Here is a 23,936-nt window from a genome sequence, read left to right on the forward strand (position 1 = left end):
TTCAACTTAAGCATTCATGAACAAAGCTGAATCTAATAGGAATACTAAGCTGCAAACCATACATTTAAGGGGGATTGTAACCTCATGAAAACTTGGATAAGCATTTCACCCACTCAGGAATTCAAGGCCACCCACCTTCTGTGGTCTTGTAGGTATGTCTAATATTGTCTCCACTGTTGTTGTGTCTTTTACAGTCATGGACCACTGGAGTCAGCAGTTCCACAGCCAGATCTCCTAGTGTCTTGTTTAATGTTCAAAAACAGCTAAGAGGTGGGAAAGAAATAGGTACAATGGAGATGGAGAGAGAGCTCCTCCATGCTATGTTCCCAATTGAAATCTTCTCATAAATTTTCCACACTATGACATACACACATAGGCTGCATCAGCATTGCAGAAATCATCCAGTGTGACACCACTTGAACTTCTATGGCTCAGTGCTATGGAATCCTGGGATTTGTAATTTGTTGTTGCATCTGAGCTCTCTGACAGAGAAGGCTAAATGTCTCACAAAATGGCAAATCCCTGAATTCCATAGCATTGAGCCATGGCAGTTAGTGGTGTCAAACTGGAGGATTTCTGCAGTGTGGATGCAGCCAGAGAGAGAGAGAGAGAATAAGTCTCCCTTTTTGTTCCCACCATATTTTACCGAGTTGGATAGGGTGTAAAAGGGAACATACATCCACTTCCTAGCACAGCTGTTTCTTTCCTACTAACACTGTGTGAGATGCAATGCATAGATGCATACTCAGTGTGTAAGTGTTTTGTATAAGACTTCAGAAGGAAACATGGAATTTCTTTTCAGTATGACACATTATGCATATGAATAATGGTTCTTAAAAATAATTTTGGACTAGCATTATTTGTCATACCATTTACAATGCCTCTTAAAATCTCCTTGGATACTATTTTAGAATTATTCTGAAAATGTAACACATGTATTCACTGAACCACATTTCAGTAGTTTGTGTGTGTGTATGTATGTATGTATGTAGATGCTTTTTTATTTAACGTTTGACTGCCTCAGCCTTCTGTAGAATCCCCTGCTGATTCAAGGGTCAGGATATGTCCTTACACGCCTATCTTTTTTGTGGGGATTTCTTTCCAAACCTCTTGTAATACAGAGAAACTGGCAATTAGTGACCTTCTGCATCAGTAGTTCCTTCTTCTGGGCATTAGACTTGATGTTATACATCTTGGCACTCGAAGATTTAGAGCATGGCCCTTGACCCCATCACTAGAGTACTGGCTCCAGCTGCCAAAGATATAAGAGCAGAGTAATGGGAAAATGGCAGCCTAGGATCTTCTATATGGATTACAGTAAGCTTTGATGGTGCTAGTTCTCTTATTTACTTAAGCGATGAGAAGCATATTGATGTAGACGGAGTACAACAATTTTAGCCTTGATTAATACTTGGATACATATCTAAGTGTTTTAAATGGGGAGAGGTAGACCAAGAAAAGGGGAATTCCATATGGTTTGTGTGTTATATCTGTGCCCAATTATGCGGTCAACCCAATTATGCGGTCAACCAAACTCAGCCCAGATGCTGGTATGTATTTATCAGATGCTAACCCTTAATTCAAGTCCATGAATTCATCCTACCTTCTCTGTATTTTTCTTTTTCTGTGTGTGGTGGACCAGGGGGCAAGAATTGCACTTAGGGATAAGTTAATTCTTTTGGACTAAAGCTATAGACAAAGTCTTTGGGGCTTCAGAATAATTGGAAATAGGAGTTGACATGTCAAAAAAGCACTCACTTCAATTAACAACAGTGATGTTTCAACATTAACACTGAATGACTTTGGGAGAAAGATAACGAGGCTTGACATGCCAAGAAAGCATTTTATGCAGCTGTGTGACAACGTTGAAAATTTTTCATCAAAGATAAATTAGTGGTTCAATTAAAAAATTGTAGTGTTTTTTTTTAGGGAGTGACTTTTAGCACTTCTGCTGCTTAATTGCAGTCAGCAGATTATCCTGGAGGCCTTCCCCATTAGAAGATAGCACCATGGAAAAAAAGGTAGTTTGTGTGGTTATTGCACTAATGCTGTTCTGCTTTGGTGTTCTACACAGAGGGTAGAATGTGGTACTTAATACACAAAGACTTATTCAAAGTTCTGGCATTCTTGGCATTTGAAACATATATTTGCATTTATGAGGCCTATATACTTGCTAATTTTAAAAATAAAAGCTAATGTTTTCATGATGTGAGGTTTTGTGATCAATAATATAATCTGTGGTTCTAGATATTTCCCTAGAACTGCAGCATATACAAAACCTTTCTAAGTACCATCCATTGAAGTTCTTATCTGTTTGCATTCCCACCCCTGGTACTAGGTGGGCATTTGTGTTCTTCCCCACCTGGACCTTTGAACTACTCTCCTGAATACTCTTACAAGACATCTCATTGTAGAATATTATAATAATAATAATAATAATAATAATAATAATAATAATAATAATAATAATAATTTTATATCCTGCCTCTCCTGTTCGGGATCTAGGCAGGTAACAGCAAGCCAATATAGCAAATTCACAAACAATGATAAAATATTCCCTAGTCCCCTTAACCTTCCCTCCTTCTGCTAGATTACAAATAAAACATAAAAATTGCAACAACAAATATCAACATCATACAATATACACAGTTGCAGGACGTTTGTAACTAAGATTTGGAACAAATCAATTTTTTGCCAAAGTGACCATCAGGAGAGGCAATGGATAGGTGAGTAGTTCTAGTTTTATTTTTAAAGGTTAGTCTGGGAAGGCCCACCATAAGAGATCTGTTTTTATCGCCCTTTTAAACGCCTCTAAGGATGTCCTCCAGCAAGTCAGTCTATATTTTAGGAGCGACAGCTGAAAAGGTCCTCTGGGAAGTTGCCACCAGCCTGGTTTTCTTTGGCTGCAATAGGCTCTTCCCAGAGGACCTGAGTGTGCAGGAAGGATTGTATGGGAGAACACACTGTAGTACCTGATCCTTGGTATTACAGTGCCTAGATTTCTGTTTGCCAGAGGGTGATGGTCATAACTCCATTTTCCACAAATGGTCATAGTGTTGTAAACAATTTGTTTCTTGATAAATTGTGGTTAAAAAGGTACACTCCTGGGATAGCTTTCATCTGATTTTTCAAAAGCAGTCCTAGATCAAGGAGAACTCCAAACTGTCCTTCATCAGGGGAATTGGTTGCCTGTGGGCCGGAGGTTACTCACAGGGCCACCTTGACCAGCTGATGTGATACTCTCTCCACTATATTTTTGGGAAAAGTTTCCTTTGGCATCAAAACACAGCATTCTTCACAGGTGGATTTTAGGAGATATTAACATCTTTGGGACACAAGAGTCAACTCTCCCCTTGTTCTATATTGTGAAGTCCCTCCCCCATGTAACCACTAAGTTTTTTTTAAAAAAATATCCCATTGGTAGCATCTGGTCTCACTGTTGTCATGTAGTTCCTAGACTAGAGAGTTATATGAGGGAATGAGGCCTGTTGGCCTGAATGTGTTCCTTATTGTGAGGTTAGATCGGAAGTGAGGAGCACACTGCCTTCACCTACTTCTGTAACTAGGTATGGTTTGGCCATTAAAAACATGTAACAGAACATGTCTAGGTTCTGGAATTCCTGTGAGACACTCTATGTGGTAAACCCACATGGCTTTGTAGTGTTGGAGAATGCTCTGTCAATCTCTTTTACCACAGACACAGGAATTGCAGCCATATCCATGACTGTCTCAAAATTTCAGCAACAACAAATGAGATGGTACATTAGGGTGCTAATGGCTTTTGGAAGGGCTCTGGCAACTTGCCACATCTTCTTTAAGAGCATGGAAGCCTAGACAAGTAGGTCTTTATTTTTAAAAATCAAGAAAACAGAAATATATTCCAAGGTAGAGTGTACAAGGTAAACACCTACAGTATAAGATACAATAAACATCAAGTCAGAAAACTAAGAGGATAAAGCAAACCTTTCAAAGGAGTTTATCACATGGGAAGAATTTCTCTTAATTTTGAATGAAAAGAAAGTGGGGCCAGAACACATTCACGTGGATTTGCTAGTTCAGCGAATTTACGTGAATTCGAATTGCGTTTGAACTGACTTCCCATTGCCCAAAAATAGCTTGCCATGGCCCGAAATTGTGTATGATCACCTCTCACGCAATAATGTGAAACCCCATGATTGCGTTCGGATTGCCATTGGATTATACTTCCAATTTCTTTTGTCTGATAAACTCCAAAGAGGCGTAATCCTTAGCAAATTAAAAGTACTTAAATCTAAAATACAGCATTGATGCACTTTTACAAAATACCCTAAGATCCCCCTTGCATCATAAACTCAGTCTTGCCTGGATTCAATTTCAATTCATAAATTTATTTTAAGTACAATTTTTGCCTGGTTTTTACCTTGCTTTTACCATTACCTTCTTTTATTCTTTATCCCCTTTTTACCTGTGCTGGTCTATGATGGCAATAAAGATGTACTGAACTGAACAGTTCATAAACTGGAGAGAATCCTAGAGACAGAAAATTTGACTTTGAACTCACCACAGTTGTAAGAAATCATATTTGCATAATATTCGCAAATCATAAATCATATCCTGTAAGAAATAATATTAGCATTACAATGTATATTTGCAATATTTTATAATATCAATATTATTACAACATTTTATTCTGCAGCTGCCTTGCCAAATTCAAGAGACCTTAAAAAGCTATTTGTGTGTCCTTTCATGCCCCCCCCCATCTTTTTTTATGATGGGAAGATTTCCTCCGGATTTTCTGATGTTATCCTCTGTCATCCCTTTGAAATTCCATTATGAAGACAACATATAATTTAATTCTATTTGAATGTTTACTTTTTGTTTTTAACTCTGGTGTTCTTTTAAATGGTAATCTGCTGTGAGTCTCAATTTTGTGAGAAAAGTGGGATACAAATAAATATAATAACAACAATAATAATGTAACTGCAGATAGAAACCAATTCTGGAAGCATCCCTGGATTCTTACAGCATAATGATGAAACCTATTAAGTGACCCTATCATTTCAAAGTGGTGTAGTGGTTTGGGTTTTGGACAATTATTCTGAAGGTCCAAATCCCCCCTTAGCTGTGGAAACCCGGTGGGTTACCCTGAGCAAGTTACACTCTCAGCCTCAGAGGAAGACAAAGGCAAACCTGCTTGAACAAATCTTGCCCAGAAAACCCCATGATAGGTTCACTTTAGAGTTGCAATAATGTGGAAAGGACTTGATGGCACATAACAAATACTTCAAGTGTGAACGATTTGCTACAAATACAGCACACCAACTATACTTACCTGTTAAATTAAGTAGTGTTTGAAACTATTTCAGGTGCAGCAGAAAACCAACACAGGTTGTCTTAACTTGATTACAATGTGGGGAATCGTTGAACTGCATATAACCTAGCTATTTACATAATCCATGAGTTGCTACACTGTTACAATAGTGACCTTGTTTGTAGCCGTCCACTTTTTCAAAGTGTACAGAATGGAAATTTCTCAACCACAGTGGGAACAAATTTAAGGTTGGGCTTCCAATACTGCTGCCTAATTCAAGGTCTCACTTCCACTTTGGATAAGCTGTCTAAATTGCTTGATTGTACCTATGTCCTCTTATTTTCTTAGCCCATGTTTCCTTTTCTAGCACTCTTAATACTGTAGCTAGTAATTCACCACTTCCCAGCCTCTTAACTTTGGACAGAAGCCACAGTGTTTCCTTACAGTCCATCCAGTGGAAAGGTTCTGACATTAGCAGAGTAAGTCCTCCAGGATTTAGTCAGCTAACATTCACTTTCTCAAACAAGGAGAATCTTGTACAAGTATAGTCTCTCTCTCTTTTAAAAAATGATGTACACTTAATCTATCAAAACCAATATTATTTCCAATGTCATGATATTTCCATGTAACTGTCTGTCGACATATCTGTTGATTGCCATTGCCTTGTATATACAAAAGGCTAAGCATAATCCTGTGATCCCTCTGGAAATGTTTATGGCATCCTAGTAGAATTGCTGGCTTCTTGGAAATCCCAGATTTCAACTTAGTTTGGTTCTGAGTATGACACTTATCTATTTCAGGAGCTTTAGTGGTTTGATTCACAGAGAGTTTAAAAAAAGTCATATTCATCAGGACCAAGGCCCTTATTACAAGAGCAAAATTTGAAGTTATTCCAGGGTCAATGTGAAGGCAATGCAAGGGCAATCATGGGGTTTCAAGTTTGTTTATTACACGATGCCAAACGCAATCAGGATCCATCTTAAACACAATCTGGGGGTCAGTCCAGGGTCATTCCAGGATTAGGTAAATTTTCAAGTTTGTTTATCACATGACACCAAATGCAATCAGGAGCCATCTTAAACGCAATTGGGGGTCTGACTGAGCCAGATCTTGGTAAAGGAGGCTTGGTGGCAAAATAGGAAGAAAACACTTCCTCAGCCCTCCAGAATAACTGACAGTCAACAGATCTGGCAAAGGTTAACTAATGGTTTGAGTCGCTACAGCAAGTGCCTGCGTCCACCATGTCGATGCAATCCTCAAACGATCTTCACATGCTTTTACAGAGAACTGTTTTGGTGTGTGCTGTATGTGTTGATGAATGCAAGTGAGTCTGAAATAAATCTTTAGTACTTTTAAACATTGTCACCTATGAAGTTGTCCTGGTAATATTTAAAATAATTGGATTAAATTAGCAGTATTGGACCATATCACTGTGATCAATGTGGAGTATGTGTTCTTGATTTAAAGCTACTTTGTCCTGGATTTATATTCTTAAATAAAACTAATGGTGTAGGACTGTTTCTTCTTTATTAGTCTTCTAATAGTCTACATGCTGTTAATTGAGATTAGAAGGGAATTTTCCACTGATCTTGTACTTGGCAGGAATTAATATTGTCATGCAAATATAATTTCCACTTTTCGCTATCTAAACTTTTATATCAAGAGAGGACCTAAAAGGACACATATTTAGTAGTTAATGCAGGACTATGGAAACATGTAGCAAGTTTTGCACAGGCAGAGCAAAACATGGAGAATAAAGTCTTGCTTACTGTGTCTTTAAAATAAGTAAAGGGACATCCCTTTATAAAAGAAACCCTTATCTTTGGGTTTCAATATAGTGCTGAAAGCAAAATCTAAATTTATATATTTTTTTCTGAAACTGTTTATAGGATCATGAACCTGATTATAGTAGACCCTGTAAAAATATTTATATCTTTGTCTGAGCCATTCACTGTCACTGTTCAATAAAACATGGTAAAGGAATATCTGGGCAAGATAAAAGCATCTCCTACTCATCAAATTATTTCCAGTTCCCCATCTGTCCTACCACCCACACAATTGCTAAGAAAACAGATTCATTATTCATTTATATGCTCTAAATTGTAAAATCATAAAAATCTTTCCCAGATTACACTCAGTTTCTATATTGTTGTCCTAAAACTTAACTTATTTTTATGACAACTGTGTTATATTTAAGTTAACAGTTCAGTCATATGTGTATTTACAGAAGGAGTACCAGTGTGTTTTTAAGTGTATAGGACTGTGTCCTTTGTCTCCTCTTAAACTTTGCAAGAGGGGTCGTGTAAATAGTCATTTTATCTGGTGTTTTCATAGTTGACCTTGAATATTCTCATTTTTTTTAATAAGTGATCTTTTACTTACAATGTTGTTTGTTAGCTAATACATTCTTAGTCTGAGAGGTATTCCATTCTGTAAGTATACCACTCTCAATACCTTCCAAAATTTCACAGATGAGAACTGGGACATGTGTGGAAAATCAACATGAAAGTGTGATAAAGATGGCAGATGTTATTAATGTGGAAGAATGCACAAGCTAGGAGAGGCTGCATTAGTTTGCTTTTGCCAGAGCCTACTTGTCTTCTTTCCATGAACTTTGAACTCAGTTTGCAACAGGTGAAATAAACTGAGGACAAAGGGAGAAGGTGGGAGGAGGAAAGGTAAATCGGGACACTTTAAAAGCAGCTGGAAAAGTGGGATAACAAGGAGACTGTTCCTGCCAAAATTTGGACAGTTGGAGGATATGCATGCACTCTGTGGGAAGATGTGCCACTTTGTGAGAATAGGGGCAAATGAGAGACAAATATGGCAGGAAAGAGGACAAGAGAGGTAAAGTCTTGCCCTTTCCAGTAGGCTTTGGCAAAAGCAAACTAATGCAGCCTCTACTAGCTTGTGCATTCTTCCATCTGTTTGAAGAGGTAAGTAAACAAATGGAGAAATGCCAATACAAATTTATTTTCCTAACTGGCCCTGAACAGACTTAAAGGTAGATCTGTGGTAGATCCAAAATGTTCAGTGATAATTCGTATATGTGTGCATGCTAGCACATGAGAAACCATCCTCAGTTATGATAAAGTCATCCATTATGATGAATCATGATTTATTTAAGGCTTGATATGCTGAAACATCAAAAAGAAGTTTCAAATGGAGTTACTGTCTTGGTAATATAATCCATTGGTTTCAGGGATCATGTGTAAAAATTTACTGCTGATGTGTGTTCTCTCTCTCTCTCTCTCTCTCTGACCTGTTTTAATCGTATTCCCCCTCAATAATTTCTACAGACATTTAATGTCTTATGGCCTTTCTGTTATATGCTTCCTCTCTGTCTCAGATATGACTCATGTCAGCACAGTGAACGATGATGTACACTTGGAAGAGCAGGTAATTAAGGGATTTACATTCAGAACTGTGTGCTGAAGTTTCTTCCTGTTCTGAGACAGATACCTGAAGTAAGTGAGTTATGGATTCCTGTATACTACCACAAGCCTACCATTAAGAGCTCTACAGTTGAAAACAGAGGGATACAATCTTGATGTTTTCAGAATGGAATAAAAATTGACTGTGATATTGCAGATGTAACCTTTAATTAAAACTGCCAAACTTTCCACTTCTCTCTTCCTGTTTAGTAATTTCTGTTTCTATAAGAAGCAGTAAAGGATTTCCATAAGACACAGTACAGAAGCTCCCACATATTACATACTTTTAAAAATACAGCGAAATCCAAAAAAGAAAGATAACTTTTGTGGCCAACCAAAATGCACAAAATACTGTAGATCATATAAGCTTTTGAAACTTCTACATGAGGCCAAAAATGTTAAAAATTGTATATGAGAAGACAAGTGATGATGGTAGAGTCACAGGCCTGCATTTTGTATCAGACGTTTATTCTGTTGTAGCTCAGTTGTTCTGGAGAGATCTCAGTGCAGGCAAAGGCCACTCCCTTTCTTGCCCAGGGATGAAAGACAAGTTAACAAACTGGAATACTTTTTTCCAGTGACTTTTGGGTGAGCAGTAATAACTGGTGGACAAATTCCTTACTAAAATAAATAGATAAATAAATAAAGGAGAGATCTTTTAAATAAAGCTTTAAGAACAGGCTTTCCAAAAACATCTGGAGGGCACCAAGTTGGGGAAGGCTGTCATATGAGATGGAGGGTCCATTCTCATAGTGTAGACCGTTTCAATTGACAGAACACAGATATGTGCGGACTTGCTAAGTTTCCATTGATTCAGTAGGTCTATTCTGGTTGGGACTAATGCTTAGAGCTCTGCACAGTAGGGATGGAATGGAAATTTGACAATTTCCTGACTAGGGTTGAATTTGGAGTTCCTGATCCCCATGAGAAATCCAATCATTTATAATTTCTGTATCTTGCTCTGAACTTATCTACACATCATGGCAGTGGCTGTTTGGAGTTTTCTATAGGTTCCCCAGCCTTACTCAGAAAGGTTAGGGACTGAACTTGGAGTTTTCTACATTCTAAGTATATTCTTTGTTACTGAACTACACTCCTACAAATATGCAAGCAATCAACATGCATGGTCCAAACAGCTGAAATACTGTGTTATTGAAATAAGGTTCTCTTTGTGTGCTCTCCCATAGCCAAGATCTGCCAAGAAGGCATTCTCAACACCCCTTGCTTCAATTATTAACATCTACCTTTGAAGATTCTGCAGCTGATATGAAATGCAGCAACAAATACACCGAGGGAAATTACTTTATGGGAAAATATTATGCCAGCATGGTGCAGTGGTTTGAATATTGGACTATGACTGGAAAACAGGGTTCAGTTTCCCACTTGGCCATGGAAACACACTGGGTAACATTGGGTGAATCATATTCTCTCAGCCTGAGACGTGTTTCTGCAATTGCCGGAACTTATTTTTTGCACAACATAAATTGCATAGTCTTTGAGAACTGTGCAAGAGTTTGAGAAACTGTGCCGTCAAAATCTATGCTCATGGTCTTTTTACTACATGCAGAAAACTATACACAGCTTCCCAAGGGGTGGTGGGAAAAGTGCAGAAAATGCAAAATTAAATTGTACACTATACCTCTATACAAACAACATGGTGAAATGTTCCATGTCATGGTTGCAGTCTTTGCTGGTTTGAAAGTTATACAACCTGAATGTTATGCAGCAGGATAGGAAACTCGGGTCAAGTGAAGCTGTAGCCACATGTAGTTTTGTTGTGCAACATTATTGCTGTTTTTACTTAGTAAATAGCAATGGTACACAACAAAAATACTGGACAACAAAAATGTGCAAAATCAGTAATGTTACACAACAGTACCACGTGCCGTTGCTATTTCTTGTGTAACATTGCTGATTTTGCACAACATTTTTGTTGTCAGATATTTTTGTTGTGTAAGATTGCTGTTTTTTTGTTTTGTTTTAGTAAATGGGAATCTTGCACGGAAAACACACATGGCTGCATTTTTCAGGAGGCATTTTGCAGCTTCCAGGAAGCACTGGTTTTTTTTTTTTGGGAAAGCTGCACAGCTTTTGCTGAAAAGCTGCACAGCTGTCCATCCGTGTGGGGAAAAAAGCCCAAAGTGTCCCAAAGCTGCCAGACTGAAACCTACTGGTACAGATTTTGTTTCCAGAATTTGTAAATATTGAAGAAGTGACTTTTTATTTTTTTTAATTTTATTTTTAACAATATATGATACACTAAATATATCAAACAATATCAAAATAGTAATGAAACATAAACTTCAAAGATACATATTTACAGCTGACTTCCCACGTTCATCCAGTTTTTATAAAACTTTTATCATTTAAATCTTATTGTCTTCACATCAAATACAGTATTTTTCCAGTTCCTCCATGTGTTAAACCAACAAACATTATTATGGTAAACAACACATCAAGAGAGATAGAAAAGAACTGTGATAGACTACTGCTATATATGATAATGGCTGCAAGACTAGTATTAGCGGGCGGGGGGGGGGAGGAAATGGAAAACAACAGAGATACCCTCAATTAAAGAATGGTTTTAGAAAGTATCAGATATGATGAGCATGGATGTGTTAACTGCTAGATTAAAAAAACACAATATACAAAAAGTAGAATAAGACTGGGCCCCAATATTATTATACAATAAGAAGGAAGGTTTAAACTTATAAAGATATTAAATTTTCTTGTTTAAAAAAGTAAGAAATGACTTTTAATGATTGTTTTATGATAGAGGCTTTAAAAAATAAAAATGAATAAAATTTTGCTGTATTGGCTAATGTGGGTATACATAAGTTCTTCCTCCGTTTAACAAGAATTGGTTATAATTATAACCTTTCAGAGATGATTACAATTTCCAGATTGCTTTTCCTCCCTGTTTCTCTCCCTTTCTTCTGCAGTTCTACTTCTTCTTTCTATTTCTTTTTGCCCACTTCCTTTTGCTGGAAAGCGTGTGAATCTCTACATATATGTGTGTATATACATACATGTGCATGCACACACATGCAGGATATATGTGCATGTAAACTCTGAGGGATATTTTCCTCAAAACATTCACAAGAGTATGTTGAAATATAAGGCTCAGTTTGTTAAAATGATCCAATACACCGAGATTTAAATATGTTGGATAGTTTTATTTAGACGAGTTCCTATTTTGCATTGGTTGAGTGATCCCCCCCCCCCCCCCCAAGTACCTGAAGAGCCATCATAACATATCTGACTTATGGACTTAAAATGTTTTGAAAGCTTTGGAAGAGTGTTTTGAAAGCCTTCATGATATCAGTGGACAGAAGGTGTTTTTGAAGTGAGGGGAAATGATTAAAAATCATCATAAGGCAATATCTAGATGTCAGGAAGCAAAAATGCTTAATAAAAATTGTGGCCTAGGGAAGGCTGTTACGCCATATTAAGGTGGTGGGTGAATTATGGAGACTGAATAAAAAGGGGGAAGTGAGTAATGGTGTTAATGCCTCTTTGCACAAAGTTGTTCATTCTTTATGGACATTTGCATTTTTAGGTTGTGTCATTTCTAGAAGTCAGGATGGTTTGCCTGTGGCTTCAATGATACTGTCATTAGTTTCTATTAATTGCTGAACTCAGTTTTCAATCCCTGTGTCTCCGTGCTGAAACACACGTGATGCTAACTCCATTGACTCTGTAAAGATGCTGACTTGGCATCATGAGGCAGTCTGATGAAGTGATAAGTATTTCACACTCTGGTTTTTCATCTCTGAAAAAAGAATATGATTTTTTTTTAAAAAAATCCCTTTCATATTGAAGTAAATGAATAAAATGAAACTCTTTTCACATCTGGAAGACCTCATGAGATTTTTGGCGATTATGCTGGTATGACATCATATGATATTATATTAGTTTAATGTCTAGCAGTATTCAAAATGCAAAGCAGAATGTGTTAGAATCTCCATGCTATGGTTTAATATTTCCATCAGTTGCTGTTCATAATGGGTTGCATTTTTTAGTTTATGTTTGAATATGTGTGTGTGTGTATGTGTGTTGGTAGATTTCTGGTATTTTGTGTATTTCATTATTCTTTTTAAATTTCTGGGCTTTGCAGTAATTACTCTGTGCCTTACATTGAAATGCAGTATGACAGTAAGTATGTGGTGAATTTTTTAAAACAATTGTCTTGGCAAACAATTGGCTAAATTGTTTCTTTAAAAAACGTTTTGAGCCATCGGGTTTTCAGTTGTATCTTGTGTTAATCTTGTGGTACTCTGCCTTGGGTCCCAAGTTGGGAGAAAGGAATGGTATAAATTCCTCAAATCACACTCCTCAATATGATAATGTTAAATATGTGCATAAATAGAAATTACTTGGAGGGTGGGTTAGGTTAGATTATCATGAGCTTGTCACTGCTCACTTACACAGCTGACAACAAAAAGGGGGAATCTTTTATTTTGGGGGGGGGGACTTAAACTCCCCAACCCCCCTTTGACATGACTCTCCTGGAACTCCCAGAATACCCCCAATTTGGTTAGAGGATCCTGGGAGATATAGTCCCAAAATAACACTTCCAATGTCTGGTCACTGTATCATCTGGTTTTCAGGCTTGAGCCTAGGTTACATGTAATTCATGACTTTCACTTCCCTGTTGGGCTACAAAGGCATTTTTTGTTATCACCAGAGTGAGCAAAGTGGCAAATTCTGAGAGAATTTTATTTTGTTAAAGAGACAATTTCTCAAGTGCAGTGGGCAAACAAACTATCCTATCAATCTTGAAAAACAAATACTAAAGCCATCACATGGGTTGACTGTACTGAAAACTAGCATTAGGAAGGAAGTACAGTTGCCAGTGATATTTTTGGATATTGCACTGTCCAAATAATGAGTATGTGGAAATCCTTTAAAATTCTGTTGGACTCAGGTCATAGAACCATTGTGAAATTTTTTACAGAGCTTTAAAAAATAAAATAATACAAGCTGCAAGTATCTGAAGTTTATTTTTAAGGAATGCTTTGTTATGCTATAAAATTGGAATGTATATTTAAAATGATATTGTGTATAAAAATTACTTCCCTTCCAATGGAGTGTTTCATTGCCAAAATTAAAGAACCCCAAATGCTTGCATACTGTTGTAGAGGACAGAATTCCAATTTTTCATGAAAATAAAATTTAAAAAGCAGGGAGAAGAGGACGAAACCTAAGACTTTGGATACTAAGCCAAAGAAATCAAGGATATGTGATTCAAATTACCTACGATCTTCTGCTTCCCATCTCCTTTAGCCCCAAGATGTTTCTGTTCTGATTTAGATGTTGTTTGGGAAAATGAAGGCAGGTTGCAAAATAGGTCTATGAGAGAAGACTTCAAAACAACTGTTTTCTAAAACAACTGAGTCTTACCAAAATAGAGAAGTTGAAATTTTGAAAATGAGTAGCTTTGAAAACAGGTCACCACTTTCTTCCTTTGAGTCACTAAATTCAGCTGTTTGGATGTCCTGATTGCTTCTAAAAATAATGCCCAGTTTCCAGCTACTGTTAGGGCATGGCATGTTAACTTAGGGTGGTTGTGGATAACCTTCTGTTCTTATAAGCCTCTCTCTGACATGCTGGACCAGATAATGGTGAGATATAAGTACCTAATACATCAGGGATTGTTGAAATTTCAGTCTGATAATGGGCATTCTTGTGAGGTTTTTGTGCCATTATGTTTAAATTGCTTCTACTTGTTCTTAGCCACAAATGTGATCCTGAGGAAAATAAATATTTAAGTATGTTTCTTTTCCTGTCCCAGCTGCTGTTCAACTACATAATATGTTAAAGATAAATGGCACAATTTTCTGTTCTAATCTTTAATAAGGTCTCAATCTGGATCAGGCCCCAGGCCTCTGTGGTAATGGGGATTTAAACCTTACCCTCTCCGATTTTTATTTTTAAATCAATCTCTGTCCCCATGAACACCAAAGGAAATTTTCTTTTAAAAGGTGGAGTAAAGTGTGACTTTCAAAATAGAAAACAAATAGGGAAAGATAGAAGCCCCGTCCCCATCTGGTTGTAATCCAAATTGGGTCAGTGTCTGCTCAGTGGATAGCAGAGCAGAAAAGGATCCTAAACTGCATGATACATACTTGTGTAATTTAACATCTAGAGGCAATTTTAAACCACTCCAGCCTATGGCTATTGTTATAAAGCCACATCACTGCAGTTCACACTTTTTACCACAACACTGTAAAGAGACCTTACAGAAGATCTAGGCGTCATTGCATTCTTATTGTGGGTACTCCTTTTCAGCAGAGGCTAGACATGTGCTGAGGCAGACTTTATGACTTCTCTCACATGTCTGGAAAATATGGAGTAGCTAGGAAGTGTACATTTGTTTTTCCCCAATGTGACCAGATGCTACAGTTCTGTATATTGTTATACATGCAAATATTGGGGCTGCCATGTGATAAACAACTATCTGTATCAATGGCCTTTCCCCTCTTCAGGTTGATATTGCTGTGATAATAATGCTTTGCAATTTTACATGAATTACACCACATGAACAGCTTGGTATATGTAATGCTGTGTTGTGTTATGTGAGAAGGGTTAAACATACATTTTAGGATTGCTAGGTAACAAAAAACACTTTAGGGCTCATCCAGACTTATGGTCTATGTCAATTAATATCATACCACTCAATGATACTGATTGATGGATCTTGTTACACCCAAACCAAACCATTTAACCCACAATCAAATACTCTCATGACTTAAGAAAAAATAAAATGGAAAAGTTCATCTGTAGTCACCTTGCTTGTGTTGTGGGTTAAATGGATCTGTGTCCAATGCCTTTCAAATAACCCAGATGTGTTTCCATATTGTTTCAGTCCTCACAAAGTTGCTTTCTGTTTCTTCCTCTTCCTTCTAATTGTATTTTTGTTTTTAAATTTGTTCTGTAGTCAGAGTTCTAGTTTGATGAAGTTATTGCCATACATGTTTCCCAAGAAGAAAACCACCCCACCCACCCCATTCCCTCGACAGATTGTCTTCTCCAGTTCACATATGTAAGAAGTACCCCCCCACCCCGGTATTATCTTGCTCCAAAGAAAAAAGCAAAGTGACAGTACTATTACATTTTACCAATTTTGTATAGTAAATCTAGAAAGCTTTCTTTAAAAAATCTATAGCACTTTAATACAAAAGCAGTAGGTTCCTGTGCTCAGAAAGATCAACGCTCAATGCACTAGCCAATTTGTGGAAAGCTTTCCCAATCTTGCAGCTTCAATCCAAGTTCAAAAAGTGGCTGAAACATGGCTGGTGATCTTTTAAAGCACAAGAGCCTATTGCTGTATTGCTAAAACCCTAGCAAGAGAGTAAAAAATTAAAAGCATTGAAAGGAGGTGTGGGGACAAGAAAAGGAAATCAGGGAAGAGGATGGAAACATCTTGGAAGGGGAGGGATTTGATACACCTACGACAGTGGGATACACCTACTACAATTAATGTGATTATTAAATGTGTCATTTATAAAAAAAATTGTTACAGCTAGCCCTCCGCATTGGCAGGCTACCATCCATGAATGGCCTCGCACCAATATTATCAGTGGTGGCATGTACATGTAGCCATGTACATGTGGCCACATGCATATCGGAATACATTGGCAATAATGGGACTTGAGGTCCCTCATTTTTTTTATCCATGGGGGTGGGGAGGGTCTGGAACTGAACCCATTCCATCGGGAGGGCTGGCTGTATTTTCAATATTTCTTTGGAATACTAAAAAAGAGATGGCAATAGCCCAAATATTCTGTGATTAGCAAAGCATCAGCTGGAGCGTTTTTAAAAAACAGGATATGCAGCAACAAATCCCACCACCACTTGACACATTTGTTCTGTCTACTTAGGAGAATTGCTACACATGGCTTTGACATTGCAATTATAGGAATAAAATAGTTCCTTTGATGATAACTTATCACACAATGTTGCCTCTGACCTGTTGCTGTTATACCTGCCAAGTGTGATTAGGACGTTCTTTTTTCATTCATGGAAAAACCTGTCAGTAGCTCCCAATCATTCAGCAGTCCCAGGACTCCTCAAGTGCGAAACGTTGCTGTGCCAGTTGTAAGATTGGCATTCGCGTGATGTCACAGTCTCCTCCTCTCCCCCTTTCCCTCAGTATTCCTAAGCAGCGTGATCAGATTTTTTTTTTTTTTTTGGTATTTCATTTCTTTCTTTAAAAAAAACTTTTTAAAAACAGAACTGAAGAACTGCATTTTAAAAAGTATGAAATGAAACGAAATACATGTTGGGTAGGGCATAGCTCAGGGATGCAGAGTTATGGGGGCGTGCAGAAGAGAGCACATTGGCAACAGCTTTCAAGTCATTTCCAAGTTATGGTGATGCTAAGGTGACCCTTTCATGGTTTTTGTTGGTGGTGGTGCAAGATTTGTTCAGAGAGGATTTGTCTTTGCCTTCATCTGAGGCTGAAAGAGTGTGACTTGCTCAAGGTCACCCAGTTAATTTCCATGGCTGAGCTGGGATTCAAAACCTGGCCTCCAGAGTTGTAGCCCAGTGCTCAAACCACCATCTTGGTTCTCATTTTCCAAATATTTTTTGCAAACTGCATGCACCTTCCAAGGTCTATTTGCAAGGTTACCATGTGTAGTGTTGCCATCTTTAAAAGCTTTTTTTGCACAGAGATATTTCTTATGTGTGCAGCATGCTTACAAATTTTACAAACAGTATTTTTGGGTTAGTTTTGTCTGGCAAATTTTCCTCAGAGGATGACTGCTAATATTATCTACAGCGCTGTATAAATAAAGCATAATAATAATAATAATAATAATAATAATAATAATAATAATAATATGGAAATATTCCTGCCCTCCTCAGACCACTTACCTGCTTCAGGTTCTGCAAAAAAACATTTCTATTGTTTCCCTCCATCATGGCCAGTTTTCTACCACATTCCCAGAATCAAGATTCAGTGGGTATATTTCCCATGAACCTGAAGACATTTCATTTCGTTGAATCTGCTAAGTCTCTTTCCTTAGTACAATAACATATAATGTCCATTTCTGAGCATTGTGGCAGGATGAGTAAGACATACACTCTAGATTCCTGGAGCACTAAAGAACAAGGTTGGGATTTGCTAAGGGCACACCTCTCTGGTTTTTCATTGGGGGATGGTGGTGTTATAAAGTTAATAGTTCCAGGACTGCCCCAATTGTGCTCTTTTTAAAATCAGGGGTGGTTTTTTGTGTGAATATTTTTGAACTGTGGTTGGTTAAATTCGTGGATGCAGAATCTTGTGGATACAGTGGGCCAACTGTGTAGCAATGGCCCAGTACAACAGAAGTCACATCCTGGTGACAATAGTAGGGCTTGGGAGCGCAAACCAACCACACGTTCCTGAGCCCTACTACGTGCGGGCAGCGCCATTATTGAGTGGTACCACCCACAAGGGGGCGTGTCTATGATGTGGGATCATCTGAGTGCCCACACGTCTTTTACAGCAAGTGGCGTCATAGGACGCAGCCCTTATGACGCCGCAAAAAAGAAATCGCTCTAGGCGGCTTCTTTTTTGCTGTGCAGTTGTGCCATGCAGTTTTTGCTGTGGCAATTCTGCTCAGCAAAGAAGGCCGGCATTTCCCTGTCAGTCTGTACCGGGCCAATATAACTTTTTTATTAAAGAAAGGAGGAAAAGAAAAGAGAGCGTAGTGTTCTGATATGTCTTGGAATTATAAAAGATACGTCTTGGGGATGGTGCAACTGGCCTCATGGAGTACCAGAAAATAGTCTGAAAGAGAGAGTTGTTGTTGTTGTGTGTCTTAAAATCATTTCTGACTTATGGTGAACCAGGGCCTATTACAGATATTTTTGGGCTTGACAGTGTGTGACCCACCCAAGGTCACCCAGTGGATTTCTGTGGCTGAGCAGGGATGGAATCTGAGTCATAGTCCAGTGCTCAAACCACTATACAACACACACACACACACACACACACACACACACACACACACACACTGCCTCTCTCTCTTTCTCTAACCTATGACCTACATGAAAAAATACTGCATCCTTTAGCAGCTTCCCAACACATCTGCCCTGCGTGGAGGAACCTTTAATTTTGTTCAATTAAATTGAACAAAAGTCTCTGTAGTACCAATTAGTGGCAGTAACTTTTACTACATTTTTTTTACCACTACCAAATACAAATTGCACATAAGACTGTATGTGATAGTCATATGAAGCAGTGGGAAATGACTGCCTTAATGGATAGACTATCCCTGAGAAATTGGTGATAAACTTTGAAATCTCTTGTATTTTGGAAACCATGGAGCATTGATGGTGGGGTGCTTGCAGTCGAGCCCGTTTTCTATAATCTTGTGTCTTTTCTCTGATAACAGCATTATCTTTCATCTTGCCAGAATTTTCCTCTTCTTTCCAAATGTAACATACAGTACTTTCTTTTCAAAGGCTGGTTGTTGTTGGGGATGGGGTTTTTGAGATATTTTGGCTTGCTGTGCTTGTCCTGTGATATGCCTGCTTGTTTTTGGTGAGTGAGACATTGTTCTCCTTTTCACATCCCTCAAAGGAAGTGTCTGTTGACACAGCCTGTACTTCAGTCGTCTCTATTATACAAAGCTCTGGGAAGCCTTCAGTGCAAGCCAGTGGCCCTAATATCCGCTTCTTGCATACAAGGAGAGAAGAGTCTAGCCAGACCTGGGCACTTCATATTTCTTTGTTTACCAAGATTTCTGTAGATAATGTCAGACCTATAGAATTATTATTATTATTATTAACCTTTATTTAAGGCTGCTTATTTGAAGTTGTCTGTGAGATGTGAGAGGAAGGCCTACCAGCTGTGGCTTTACCAGTCAAGAGAAATTAGTAAGCATTCTCTTATTAAGGGTGAGTGGTGAACAGAGCTCCTAGGTTTAGAGGTATAGACATAGTGGTTTTGTAGCTTCTGCTTCAAGACATAGGAGTTTTTCTTCTTCTTTATGGCCATGGTGATTGGGGGTAGGAGGGCAAGATATAGACCACACATGAAAAAATTAGTGTAGGCCTGCAGGCAGGGTGTGTGGGTGCAAAGAAAGAGACACGGGGAGGTCAGGGACACTGGATCACCATAGCTATTGACTGGCAGAGATGAGGAAGGTAGCTGTGCAGGGAAGGCTTAGGGGAGGGCTCAGTAGGGCTTCAGGTGAGGTGAGGCAAGACAGAGCTTCAGGCAAGGTAGAGTGAACTTCATCCAAGGAGAGGAAAAACAAAACAAGAGCTTCAGGTGAAGTGAGGCGAGGCTTCAGACAAGGTGAGGAAAGACTGAGCTTCAGGCAATTCAAGGTTCCAGGAGTCTGTAGAACAAGTACTCTTGCTGAAAAATTTCTCAGACTGGGGAGCCAAACCTTGAGGCATTAGTTATATAAGGTCTAACAAGAGCCCTATTGGTTCAGCTGTAAGAACACGTTTCACACATAGAGGCATGGAGTTGCAGTGCAGTAAAAGTTAGACCAGCAGCTGCTCATTCTGCTTTTGAGGTATCCCAGAGAGAATCTGGACTCTGCTGCCACCTTTTAGGGATTGAATTTATTGGCATCTTGTCTCTGATTCTGCGACCTAAAAGGAAGATTAATTTGTATTCTTGGCAATAGACCTTGAAATGATTTGGTGAAAAGGGACTTCCCCAAATCTGTATTTGTAGACTGCAAGACATATCAAGCTAGACTGTTCTGATCGGTGGGTAGCTAATAAGAACTAGTGAAGACTCACCAGTTTTGATATTATGACCCTAGTATGAGTGCCATCGAAACAATAATTCCATCTGGTGGACATGATATGTGAGCTGTAATTTTTGTAAAACATATACCACATTGGTTGGGCCTGATTCCAATTCATGTTAGAAACTATTTTGCTGAGAAAAATAATGGCCTAAATCTCTGTTCTTGGGAAATCGCTTAGGCTGCAATTTCGCTTACTCAAAGGGTAAATGTCCTTGAAATAAATGGAATGTACTTCCAGATACACCTGCTTAAAATTATAGTATCAGGGGGAAATAGAAGTGGACAGAATTGTAAAACTGATGATAGATAGCATTAAATCAGACAGTGTTTCCCCCCCAGATGTCTAGTTTTCCTGGTACTTGCTCCAACTATGTTAAGCTCATTCACACTGACTCATCCTGCAGGCTTCCAACACTGTGTGTTTTGTAATTGGAGGAGACAGCTATAAACCTGGCTTTGCTGAGATGGCTACTGTCCCACTTTGAGATTTAGGTTCAGTTTAAGATTTTGTTTCAGTAAAATGTCTGCTCTTCCTTTTTAACTATGAAGAGTAACCACTTAGAAATGTTGGTGGTTCAGGGGCTAACAGAAACTCAGTTTTCAGTTGCCCATCTTGACTTTTGTTCTTAGGTGGATGCTAAAGCATTAGTTATTATCTTTAAGTGATAAAACCTTTAAAACCAGAACCTTTAAAAATAATTAAAAGACAACATGTGAGTGGATTTAGATATAGCTTGGTTTAGACATACTGTATTTACTAGTGTATGAGTCAATTTCATGTATAAGTCTAGGACAGGTGTTGTGGTCAGTATTATGGATTTTGATATGGCCCATGGATATGTCAAGGGTAAAACCTAGGGACTGCCATTGTTTTCCTGCCCTGGCATTCATAAAGGCCTTTCACCACTTTACTCAGATAGGAGGATGATTTATTTTTTTTAATAAAAGTTAAGATACACTATTAATTCTTACCAAAAAGGAATTTTCCCTTCTCTAAGTAGAGTGGCAAAATGAGAGAGCTTAGTCCGTCCCAGGACTAAAAGAAGCACCAACCTTCTCTATTCCGCTGTAGCACTGCTTCTGGACTTTTTGGATACATGTGTAGCAAAATAACAGTGATGTTGTTTCTTTAGCGCTTGCCCTCAAAGGAGTGCCAAGAGAATAGAGGGGGTTGGTGTCTCTTTTAGGTTCTCCTGCAATGGACCAAGCTTTTGCCACTCTACTCAGGGAAGGGGATTTTTTAAAAAATAAAAGTTAAGCGATCCAGCATGGTGCAGTGGTTTGAGCAGTGGACGGTGACTCTGGAGACCAGAGTTCAGCCATTTAAACCCACTGAGTGACCTTGGGTAAGTCAAACTCTTCCAGTCTTAGAGGATGGCAATGATAAATTCCCTCTGAAGAAACCTGCCAAGAAAACTCCATAATGGGTTTGCCTTAGGGTTGTCATAAGTTTGAAATGACATGAAAGCACAAAACAGCAACAAAGATACAATACTTAACATTGATCTGTGGATAGGTTGACCCTGGTTTTTGACTTGATTTTTTGATTAAAATTTCTAAATTTATGCATAAGTATATACAGTATATGCTTAAACAGAAAATCTGGTGTGCAGGTCGGCAAACGTTGAAACAGGATACTGTGCGCCAGTAGCATCCCTTGGGTTGGTGTCACCTGGTGCAGTAACTCATGGTGTCACCGCCCGCCATTGACCTCCTTGCATTTCAAACCATACAGAATCTTTAGTGATGCTTTTTTGCACTAATGCTACTCGTAATTCATAATTCCCATATATCACTGAACGTAATGCTAATAGTTGTGATGTAAACAACCAGCAAAATTAAAAGTATACCTTCAAATTACAGTGTCATATGCACAACTTAAATGTATTTACTTATACATAGTGAAGATCTGGTTAAAATGTGATGTTTGTAAAGAAAAATTCAAAAAGAATAAAAAAATTAAAATTTCATTGCTATAAAAATCAAAAATTTTGAAATTTGAAATTTTAATTTTAAAAATTCCTTAGCCTCTCTTTTCTCCTCCCACTGAGCTTCACCCTACTCCCACAATCTCTTAAAGCATTTTAAAGGGAAGCAGATGAATACCACAGCTCATTTCTGTCAAAAAGTAGGTGTTTGAGGAGCAGTGATGTAACCTCCCTTAAGATGTCACCTGGTGCGATCTGCCCCCCAAGTGATGCCACTGCTATGTGCTGCTGCAGTTGGTAAGATTTTTAACCTTGCTCATAATGACTTGGTCCCAACCAACAATAACATTTTTTTTCCAATTTTTATAATAGTCTTAAATATTTTGCCTTGTTTTACACCTGAATTTGTGATACAGATAAAGCACAAATGCTGCATAAAGGAAAATAGCAACAATGAAAACAAAGCAACTGTGTAAAATATCTTTGCATATCAAAATCATTATGCTCAGAGGTGGGCATAACATAACATAACAAGCACCTAAAGTTTTGTAGATTTGGTTAAGGTTAAGGTCTGCTTATGATAAGACAGTTCTAAAATCTACTTGTGTGGAAGGTAGAAGGAGACTATCTTTATTTACAGCAATTTACTATCCCACTGTCTGTAATGGGACTTGAGCATGCATGGATTTTGGTATCCATGGTGTGGTCCTGGAACCAATCCCAGTGGATACCAAGGGCCCACTGCATCTGGTGAAGAGTACAAATTTCTGTGGCCCTATCTCACTTTGTGTAAATATCTGTGCTGTTTTCTCGCAGTGTGGAAAATGCTATTCCTTAGGAGAAGTTGAATTCTGTCAACACTAGAAGCTGCCACTTAAGTATTAAGCCCCACTCACCCTGTTGGTGGCCACAGTTATGGAAGATTTAAAGCAAACTAAGTAAACTTAACATGCTCTTTAAACTAAGAATTCATCTGGCTCAACTTTGAACTGGTTTACAGTGTGGTTCCCTGCACATTTTTGTTAAAGGTTAACAAAACTGTTTAGAGGAGTTTAATGGGTGTGCATCAATCTGGAGCATCAAGTTGATTAATGGAGCTCATTTCTGCAGTGAATTCTTTAATTGCTCCTTATTTACCAGAGGTGGGGGCGGGGCAGGGAATAATTTTAATTAAGGAAGCTGTCTGGAGTGTTCATTCACCTTGTGAATTCAGATCTTGTTGAGATACATTTCGCATGTAATATATTGCTCCTCTTATGAACCTTCTCCAAACTGAGGCATCATCTTGGAAGCATGTAATTATAATTTGCATAGGGGTGTAGTACAGTTGCAGTTGCTGTCTGTTTTCAACAGAAACCAATCAAATTGCATGCCGGAATGTAAATTTCACTTTTTGACATAATGCCTTACTGCTTTCAAGATAAATAAACAAGTACATGGAGATGGAAGTCTGCATTTTGCATTTCTTGTCATTGGTCCTCTTCTGTGCTTTCAGCACCATTCAGCACCTGCAAACATACTC

The sequence above is a fragment of the Sceloporus occidentalis genome, unplaced genomic scaffold (genome assembly GCF_023333645.1).
Source record: "Sceloporus occidentalis isolate IW3139 unplaced genomic scaffold, rSceOcc1.0.p SCAF_3, whole genome shotgun sequence".
Lineage (NCBI taxonomy): Eukaryota > Metazoa > Chordata > Lepidosauria > Squamata > Phrynosomatidae > Sceloporus > Sceloporus occidentalis.